At 46.9% G+C, this 10,206-nt stretch overlaps 1 protein-coding gene across 3 annotated transcripts in view; it reads right to left on the reverse strand.

The window, feature by feature from the left end:
- MIGA1 (mitoguardin 1) overlaps positions 1-8,065 on the reverse strand; it is a 118,312-nt gene extending 110,247 nt beyond the window's left edge. For 2 of the 3 annotated variants that reach the window (XR_005750640.1, XM_040360658.1), the window contains exon 1: positions 6,440-6,527. The gene's annotated coding sequence lies outside the window, so the exon portion shown is untranslated. Of the gene's footprint in view, positions 1-6,439; positions 6,528-7,986 lie in introns of those variants that run through there. The other variant, XM_040360659.1, reaches the window with a different exon arrangement.
- Between the last annotated feature and the right edge of the window lie 2,141 nt (positions 8,066-10,206).

Raw genomic sequence — 10,206 nt, forward strand, 5'->3', positions numbered from 1 at the left:
TATCCATTTACAAACTGATATATCCAATCCTGTAGACCTTACCTTACACATGAGCCGTGTGTGCGGAACTGTATCGAACGCTTTTGCAAAATCCAAATATATCACGTCCACAGCCACGCCTCTGTCCAGGGTTTTACTTACCTCTTCATAAAAGGAAATCAGGTTTGTCTGACAACTTCTGTCTTTCATGAATCCATGTTGTCTGCTGCTTAAATAGTTTTTTTCCAGCAAGAACTCATCCATGTGGTCTTTTATTAAACGTTCCAGTATCTTCCCAACTATAGAAGTTAAACTAACAGGTCTATAGTTACTTGGTAAAGACTTTGTTCCCTTTTTAAATATGGGCACCACATTGGCCCTGCGCCAATCCAGTGGTACTATTCCTGTCTTTAATGAGTCCCTAAATATTAGATACAGTGGCTTTGAAATGACAGAGCTCAACTCACCTAGGATCCGTGGATGGATGCCATCAGGTCCAGGTGCTTTATCCACCTTTATTCTGTCTAAATATTTCTGGACCATATCACTTTTGAGCCATTGTGGATTTGAGGCTGTGTCACTCCCACCCCCATTTTGGACATGAGCTCCCCCATGCTCCATTGTATACACAGAGCTGAAGAAAACATTTAATAAATTTGCCTTCTCTTTGTCCCCAGTCACCCACTCTAGATTATTTTGTAAGGGGCCTACATGCTCAGACTTCACCTTTTTACTATTAATATATTTAAAGAATTTTTTGGGGTTTGTCCTGCTATCTTTTGCAATCTGTCGTTCGTTTTGAATTTTTGCTTCCTTGATTTCCTTTTTGCATATCCTGTTATATTCTTTGTAACATTTAAACAACACTAGTGTTCCTTCATTTTTATATTTTTTAAAAGCTGCTTTCTTTTTGTTTATAGCTTTTTTAACTTTGACCGTGAGCCACATAGGTTTTATTTTTAGCCTTTTAAACTTATTGCCCATGGGAACATACTTTGCAGTGAGGTTCCACACAGTCTTTTTGAAGAATTCCCATTTCTGTTCTGTGTTCAGCTGTGCCAATAGTCCCTCCCAGTCCAAGTCCTGGAGAGCAGCCCTCATCCTTGGAAAATTTGCTCTCTTAAAATTTAGTGTTTTAATATTTCCTGTATGTATTTCTTGCTTATAGTTAATATTAAATGAAATCATGTTATGATCACTGCTACCCAGGTGTTCCTTTATCTGAACATTAGTAATAAGCTCTGCATGGTTTGAGATTATCAGGTCCAACAGGGCATCATTCCTAGTTGGGGCCTCAATAAACTGCACCATAAAATTGTCCTGCAATAGGTTTTTAAATTTTTAAAGGTAGATTATTTGCTCCGGACCAACATGGTTCCAGAGCCAGGAACACTGAAACCCCCCCCCCCGCTAAGGAGGGCCACACACGGGGTGTTGGGACGACTGCCCAGGCGGACGGCGGCGAAGACGACCCCGAACCAATGGAGTCCGTCCCCTAAATACCCCTCCCCAGCATGCGCAGCGAGGTGATCAACCCTCCCGATTGGCTGCCGAGGAGAAATATCCACACCACCCTGACTCTACTGCTGCCACCTGTCGGTCTGGGGTGGGACCAACTCCCCAGACAACGACAGTATACACACACAGTACAGCCAAAGCTGGAACAGAGGCCCTAAATTTAGCCAAATAAACACAGTCAGAGGCAACTAACTCTCTGACCACCCTCTAAGGCCCCTTTCAGACGTCCGCTCCGCCTGTCCGTTATTACAAGTCCGTTAACGGACTTGTAATACATCCCTATGGGATCACGTCCGTTAGCGGATGGAGCATCCACTAACGTCCGCGTCCGTCGGGATCCGGTTTTCGGACGGAAGAAAACCCTATTTTTCTTCCGTCCGGCGGAACGGAACTGATGCAGACGGACAGACGGTCCGTCTGCATCGGGTTCCCCATAGGGCAGAGCGAAGCTGAGACAGGGCGGTCTCTGCACTGTGTGCGGGGACCGCCCTATCCGCCGACAGCTCAGCGGGGATCCCCGCTGAGCCGACGGAGACACACGGAGCGGACCCAGAAACGGTCCGCTCCGTGTGAAAGAGCCCTAAATTTACAGCAGCACCGGCTATGAAAGTAGCTAGGGGCTACAATAGTCTAATAGTGCAGCGCTGTACAACTAGTGAAACACACTCAATATAACATAAAATTCATATGTGTGTAAAAACGAAATCGTAAATTCTATAACAAGTCCATTTATACGTATTAACTAACTCACACATATAGTGTAAATAAATGCACTGGTCCCTTCAGCACCCCAGAAAGGTGATGTACATCACGAAAAAAGTATCTTTTCTAATCTAATGGTGGTCAGGTTTCTTTCAATATTCCAACAGCAGAGGAATAGTGCCACCTACAGGCTCACACAAGAATTCCACCACCTAATGTTTATTCAGATTGATTCTGGTTACAATACTGCAGCTCTGGAAAGTCAGAGGTCCTTGGCTGCATGCTTGCTCCATGTTAGAGACTGTGGGCCCATTCAACTTGTGCAATTTGACAAGGGGTGCTAAAATGCAAGTGTTAACACACGTTACCGCAATGCATGGCAACACACCTGCTCTATGTGTATTGCATTGCCTTACCATTCATTATTAATGGTACCCTGCGCACTGTTTTATACATTAGCGCAAAAAACAGTGCAGCACACTACAATGCCTATACTAATATGTTGGGGTTAGTCATGTTGCTACAAGGGTCATGTGTGTTTCTTCCACTCCCTCCCTCTCCTCCCGTGGCAGGCGCAGCTCCGCCCCCTCTCCATCCTCCTGTGGAATGTGCAGCTCCTCCGCCTCCTGATGTGGCATGTGTAGCTTCTCCTTTCCCTCCTCCACCTCTCTCTCCTCTACCTGTGACAGGTGCTTATTCTCTTCCTCACCCTCCTTCCCTCCTCTTCCTGTGGCAGGCGCAGCTTCTCCTCCACTGTCTCTCCACTTCCTGTGGCAGGCGCAGCTTCTCCTCCACTTCCTGTAGCAGGTGCAGCTTCTCCTCCACTCCCTCCACTTCCTGTGGCAGGCGCAGCTCCTCCTTCACTTCCCGAGGCAGGCGCAGCTCCTCCTCCACTTCCAGAGGCGGGCGCAGCTCCTCCTCCACTTCCAGAGGCGGGCGCAGCTCCTCCTCCACTTCCAGAGGCGGGCGCAGCTCCTCCTCCACTTCCAGAGGCGGGCGCAGCTCCTCCTCCACTTCCAGAGGCGGGCGCAGCTCCTCCTCCACTTCCAGAGGCAGGCGCAGCTCCTCCTCCACTTCCAGAGGCAGGCGCAGCTCCTCCTCCACTTCCAGAGGCAGGCGCAGCTCCTCCTCCACTTCCAGAGGCAGGCGCAGCTCCTCCTCCACTTCCAGAGGCAGGCGCAGCTCCTCCTCCACTTCCAGAGGCAGGCGCAGCTCCTCCTCCACTTCCAGAGGCAGGCGCAGCTCCCCCTTCCACTTCCAGAGGCAGGCGCAGCTCCCCCTTCCACTTCCAGAGGCAGGCGCAGCTCCCCCTTCCACTTCCAGAGGCAGGCGCAGCTCCTCCTCCACTTCCAGAGGCAGGCGCAGCTCCCCCTTCCACTTCCAGAGGCAGGCGCAGCTCCTCCTCCACTTCCAGAGGCAGGCGCAGCTCCTCCTCCACTCCCTCCCTCCACTTCCTATGGAAGGCACAGCTCCTCCTCCTCCTCCTCCTCTCTCTCCTTTTCCTGTGGCAGGCACAGCCCTCCTCCTCCTTCTACCCCTCCTGTGGCAGGCACAGCCCTCCTCCTTCCCCTCTGTCCCTCCCTCCCTCCCTCCTCCTGTGAAGGAGGCACAGCTCCTCCTCTTCCCTTGGCAGGTGCAGCTCCTCCTATGCCGCCTCCTCCTGTGGCAGGCACAGCTCCTCCTCCACCATGGATGGAGGGAGCCTGCTGGAGCCAGAAATAAGGAACTATACCTAGACTAAATACGCAATAAGCCTTTGCAGTGTAGGGAGCCCTGTCTAATTCCCTGAGTTCGGCTTTAAGACTTGGTTCACACTTACAGGTGATAAGCAAGCATGTGTACGTTCCCACGTGTTTTTTGTGTGTTCCCATGCGTTGTGTGTAGGGCAGCCCGTTCAGTTCAATGGGCTGCACTACGCATGTGAAACACAAAAAAATAAGTGTGAACCTAACCTAATAATATACAGAATTTGTATATAGAGCTACAACACATTTATCATTTCACGCCTAACATTGTACATACCGTATTTATCGGCGTATTACACGCACCCTAACTTTAAGAGGGAAGTTTCCGGTTAAAAAATGTTCACAGCCCCCTGCGTATAACACGCAGGCACAGTTTACCCTCTATTTTCAGGGTTAAAAAAGTGAGTGTTATATGCCAATAAATACAGTAGTTATAAAAAGTAAAAATACCTAGGCTGTGCACTGACACATCAACTCAACAAGAAACTGTGTGGGGCAGATTCACATACAATTGCATGGGTGCAGCGTATATGAGATACGCTACGCCGCTGTAACTTACTTTTGAAAGCTTTGAATCCAGAAAGAATTCGCGCAGTAAGTTACGGCGGCGTAGTGTATCTCTCGTGGCGTAACGGTGCCTAATTCAAATCGGCGAGTAGGGGGCGTGTTTCATTTAAATGAAGCGCGTCCCCGCGCCGAATGAACTGCGCATGCACCGTCCCTAAATTTCCCGCCGTGCATTGCGCTAAATGACGTCGCAAGGACGTCATTGTTTTGACGTGGACGTTAATTACGTCCAGCCCCATTCACGGACGACTTATGCAAACAAAAAAACATATTTTCAAATTCGACGCGGGAAAGACGGCCATACTTAACATTGCGTACGCCACCAAATAGCAGCTTTAACTCACGCCGAAAAAAGCCGAACGGAAACAACGTAAAAGATTGCGACGGCCGCTCGTACATCGTCGGAAATAGCTAATTTGCATACTCGACGCGGAATATGACGGGAAGGCCACCCAGCGGACACGAAGAATTGCATCCAAGATCCGAAGGCGTACGAATACGTACGCCTGTCGGATCTAACCCAGATGCCGTCGTATCTTGTTTTGAGGATCTGCCCCTGTATCTTTAGTATAATCATACACATCTTACAGCATGCAGGAACAACTACATAATATCACATTATGTACTCACATATCTAATGTTGGTAAAAATGTAATTATAACTAAATAAATGTCATTAATCCTTGTACTATACAGACTGAGAAGTAATGACATGAGATGATGAGCCCATGATCTGTATTAATCCCAGTGATGAGATGAGATAGCTCAGGAATCTGGCATGTCCTATGTTTCCTCTATGCACATGTCTGCTTCCTGCATGGGGTGTGTGTTGTGCAAAGGACCCTGCGGTCCCTCGTCAACTTGGGGCTGTACAAGCTGTCCTATACACTGATCACATATTACTGTACCTGTCATGTCATACATACTGATCACATATTACCTGCCATATACACTGATCACACAACACCTGTCAGGTTATACATTATGACCATGCAATTACCCGTCATGTCATCTATACACTGATCACACATTACTTGTCATACATACTAATCACAGACTACTTGTCATGGTGTAATATAGAATATATATATACACACACATACATATATATGACCACACATTACCTGTCCTATACTGTACACTGATCACACATTAACTGTCATGTCATACATACACCGATCGCATATTACCCATCACACATGACCTGTCATTATTATACACACACATTAATCACATATTACCTGGCATGCCATATACAGTACACATTGATCACATATTACACGTGACCTGTCATGACATATATGTACACACACACACACTGATCATACATTACTTGTCATGTACATTGATCACATATTACCTATCACACATGAACTGTCGTGTCATATACAGGTATATATACACACTGATCACACATTACCTGTCATATATACAGTGATTAAATATTACCTATCACACAATGACCACACATGACCCGTCATGTCATATATACATGATCATACATTACCTGTCTCATGCCACACATTGATCACACAATACCTGTCATACACACTGATCACACATTACCTGTCATACACACACAATACATGTCATACACACACACAGATCACACATTACCTGTCATACACAGATCACACATATCACACATTACCTGTCATACACACACACACAGATCACACAATACATGTCATACACACACACACACAGATCACACAATACATGTCATACACACACAGATCACACAATACATGTCATACACACACACAGATCACACATTACCTGCCATACACACACTGATCACACATTACCTGTGTCATGCCATACACAGATCACACATTACCTGTCATACACACACAGATCACACAATACATGTCATGCAATACATTGATCACACATTACATGTCATGCCATACACTGATCACACATTACCTGCTATGGAAAGGCTGCAGCTCCCACACTGATGGAACCTAATAACTAGGAGGGACCAGGAGAGGAGAGAGGAGGGGGAGGGGAGTGCTTCCGGGAGAGAGGTTGTCACAGTGGGAGAGGATACAACATTTCACCCAGGCAGAAGATATCCAGATAAAGTGCAGCTCTGATATTGTGCTGCCAATAGTGCAGGTGGGGGGCAGAGAGAGGAGAGGACATGAATAATTGGAGCACATATTAAAGTCAATGTAATGAAGCCCATGGTCTGTGTGATGACATTATTACTAATCCTCTGCAGACATTGAGGCTGATTTACAAATCACAGGCAGGTTTTGTTTTTGGAATCACGCTGGTTCCCGCATCGCGCAAGTGTGAACCTAGTCTTAATGATCATGTTCTCTCTCCACTATGCATTGTGGCAATGTGCGCATTACTGCAACGCACAGCAGCGCAGGTTCCATGCGTTGTGGTGCTATTCATTTTGAGGCTAATGCCTGGCACACACATGTCCGGGGCACCGGCAGTGCACTTTCAGAAAGGGTCCTGTGCATTTTTGGGTCCGGTTCAGGTGCGAATTCAGGCAAAAACTGGCACCTGACCCGGTGAACAGAAACGCACCGGACCCCGTACTGCAAACTGTAGCCACACATATGTGACCCCGGCCTTATGCTCCTTTGACACTGGAGCGTGCGGGCGTTGACGGTAAGGCTGCATTCACACCTGAGCGTAGGTCGTTCGGTCATTTTTTCCGGCGTTTTGTCGCGCGTTTGCATACAGCGTCGTCCGACATTTTTGTACTTCAACGTTTTTTATTTTAGCCAATCGGAAAAATGATCATCTATTCATCACTTGTTGCTATGTTGGTAGATTTTTTTTTATCTTCTGCCTGGGTGAAATGTTCTATTGATTAAAGCGACAAAACGCCCGTAGCAAACGCTCGTTGTCGCGCTAGTCGCTTGAATCAAGCGTTTCCATTACTTTCTATGGGAAATAGAAACGCTCAAAAAATGCCCAAACCGCGCGACAAAAAAGGGTCCGGAACTTGTTTGAGCTTCAGGCGTTCAGCGTCAGGCGTTTTGGAGTGGAGATGTGAACCATCTCCATAAGGAATAATGTATTTTTTCCCCCTCTAGCGTTTTTGAGCGTCGCGCTTCAGGCGACAAAACACTCAGGTGTGAAGGCAGCCCAAGCCCCCATTCAAATTGTAACGCCGCGTACACGGCGTATTTTGCCGCTATTAGGTTACTTTTTTTTTCCACAAAGAATTGCCATTGATGTCTATGGCCGAACGCCAATGCCGCCTGAAAAAAAGGGTCCGGGACTTGTTTTCAGGCGGCAGGCGTACGGCGTTTATGAGATGTGAACCATCTCATAGACATCAATGGCAATTCTCCAGCGGCACGAGCGTCGGGCGTTTTGTCGCCAAGGTGTGAATGGAGCCTAAAACATAGCTAGTTTTTGCAGCGCTATTCAACTGCTAGCGGGGTGGTTTTAACCCTGCTAGCGGCCAAAGAAGGGGTTAATACCGCCCGTGTAGCACCACTTACCGCATGGCTGGAAGTAGAGGACTCACTGGGCTGCCATCTCTCCTTCCTAGTGTCAGCTGCTCAATCAGCCACCTGTGAGTGTGTAGGATGGAGAGTTTGGCCACACCCCTGCCCCGCCCACCACCTCCTTAGCCCAGGGAGATACTGAACAGCTGAGATTCCCTGTTAGCTGCATGTGCGGGGGAAAGGGATCCTCAAACTATGGCCCTCCAGCTGTTGCGGAACTACACATCCCATGAGGCATTGTAAAACTCTGACATTCACAGACATGACTAGGCATGATGGGAATTGTAGTTCCTGAACAACTGGAGGGCCGTAGTTTGAAGACCCATGTGAAACACTGGGGAAGAAAGACAAAGGCAGACCCTGTCGACGCCGGTGACAGAGATGGTTGCAACCCAAGCACCCCCCTAGAGCCGCCCCTTGATTAGAGCGTGCCCACACACACCGTAAGACAAAAAAAAAAAGGGGGCACCAGCCTTTCGCATTACCCAAGTGGTATCTTTTAAGTGATATTTAAGGCTTCATTTCCACTGGCGTTTTTACAGCCACTGTTGTTAGCCTTTTTTACAGCTTAACCACTTCCTTACTGGGCACTTAAACCCCCTTCCTGCCCAGAGGACTTTTTGCGATTCGGCACTGCGTCGCTTTAACTGACAATTGCGCGGTCGTGCGACGTGGCTCCCAAACAAAATTAACGTCCTTTTTTCCCCACAAATAGAGCTTTCTTTTGGTGGTATTTGATCACCTCTGCGGTTTTTATTTTTTGCGCTATAAACAAAAATAGAGCAACAATTTTGAAAAAAAAAAACATTTTTTTACTTGTTGCTATAATACAGTGTTTCTCAACTCCAGTCCTCAAGGCGCCCCAACAGGTCATGTTTTCAGGTTTTTCATTATTTTGCACAGGTGATTCGATCAGTTTCACTGCCTTAGTAATTACCACAGCTGTTTCAATTGAGGGAAATCCTGAAAACATGACCTGTTGGTGCGCCTTGAGGACTGGAGTTGAGAAACACTGCTATAATAAATAGCTCAATTTTTTTTTTTTTTTACGTTTTTTTTTTATCCTCAGTCTAGGCCGATACGTATTCTACATATTTTTAGTAAAAAAAAAAAAAAAAATCGCAATAAGCGACTGGTTTGCGCAAAAGTTATAGCGCCTACAAAATAAGGGACAGAATTATTATTATTATTTTTTTTTTTTACTAGTAATGGCGGCGATCTGCGATTTTTATTGGGACTGTGACGTTATGGCGGACACATCGGACACTTTTGACACATTTTTGGCGCCATTCACATTTATACTGCAATCAGTGCTATAAATATGCACTAATTACTGTATAAATGTGACTGGCATTGAAGGGGTTAACACTAGGGGGTGAGGAAGGGGTTAAATGTGTACCCTAATTAGTGTTCTAACTGTGGGGGAAGGGGGGTGACTGGGGGGGGTGACCGATCTGTGTCTCTATGTACAAGAGACACAGATCTGTCTCCTCTCTCCCCTGACAGCACCGCTGTCTGCGAGAGCCGGGAATGAGAGATGATCTCATATGTAAACATATGAGATCATCTCTCATTGGCCGCACAGATCGCCTAGGAAACGGCCGCTCCGATTGGCCGTTCACGGCGATCTGTGACTGACTGTGTCCAAGGGACACGGCCAGCACAGCAGTTCCCCCCTGCGCGCTCGGGAGCGCGCGCGGGGAACGTGCAAAGGGGCGGCCGTAAAAAGACGGCCTGTTAGAGATTGGGAGCCGCGCTGAGGCCGTACAAAGTCGTACGGCCGTCAGCAAGTGGTTAAAAACGCCTGTCCATGTTTATTTTGTAAAAAAAAATATATATATATTTTTTTTGTGAGCTGCAGCTTTAAAAATGCCGCGGTAGCGTTTCTGAGCGTTTTCACTCGTTTTTGAGCGTTTTTTAACGTCTGGCGTTTTTACAGCTCTACTCTGGAGCTTCAGAACGCCCTGGTCCTGCGTTTTTTTTACAGCTCAAAAACGCCTATGCCATTTGCAGCTCAAAAACGCCTATGTGGGCATGATGCCATAGAATAACATGGACAGGCGTTTTTAAGCTGTAAAAAACGCTCAGAAAAGTGGCTGTAAAAAACGTCAGTGGAAATGAAGCCTAAAGGTTACATTTTATATATTTTTTTTAAATAACAAACACGTCGCACTTACCTCCACTGTGCAGCTTGTTTTGTACAGAGTGGCCCCG

Source organism: Rana temporaria, chromosome 7, assembly GCF_905171775.1.
Source record: "Rana temporaria chromosome 7, aRanTem1.1, whole genome shotgun sequence".
In the NCBI taxonomy this organism is placed as follows: Eukaryota; Metazoa; Chordata; class Amphibia; order Anura; family Ranidae; genus Rana; species Rana temporaria.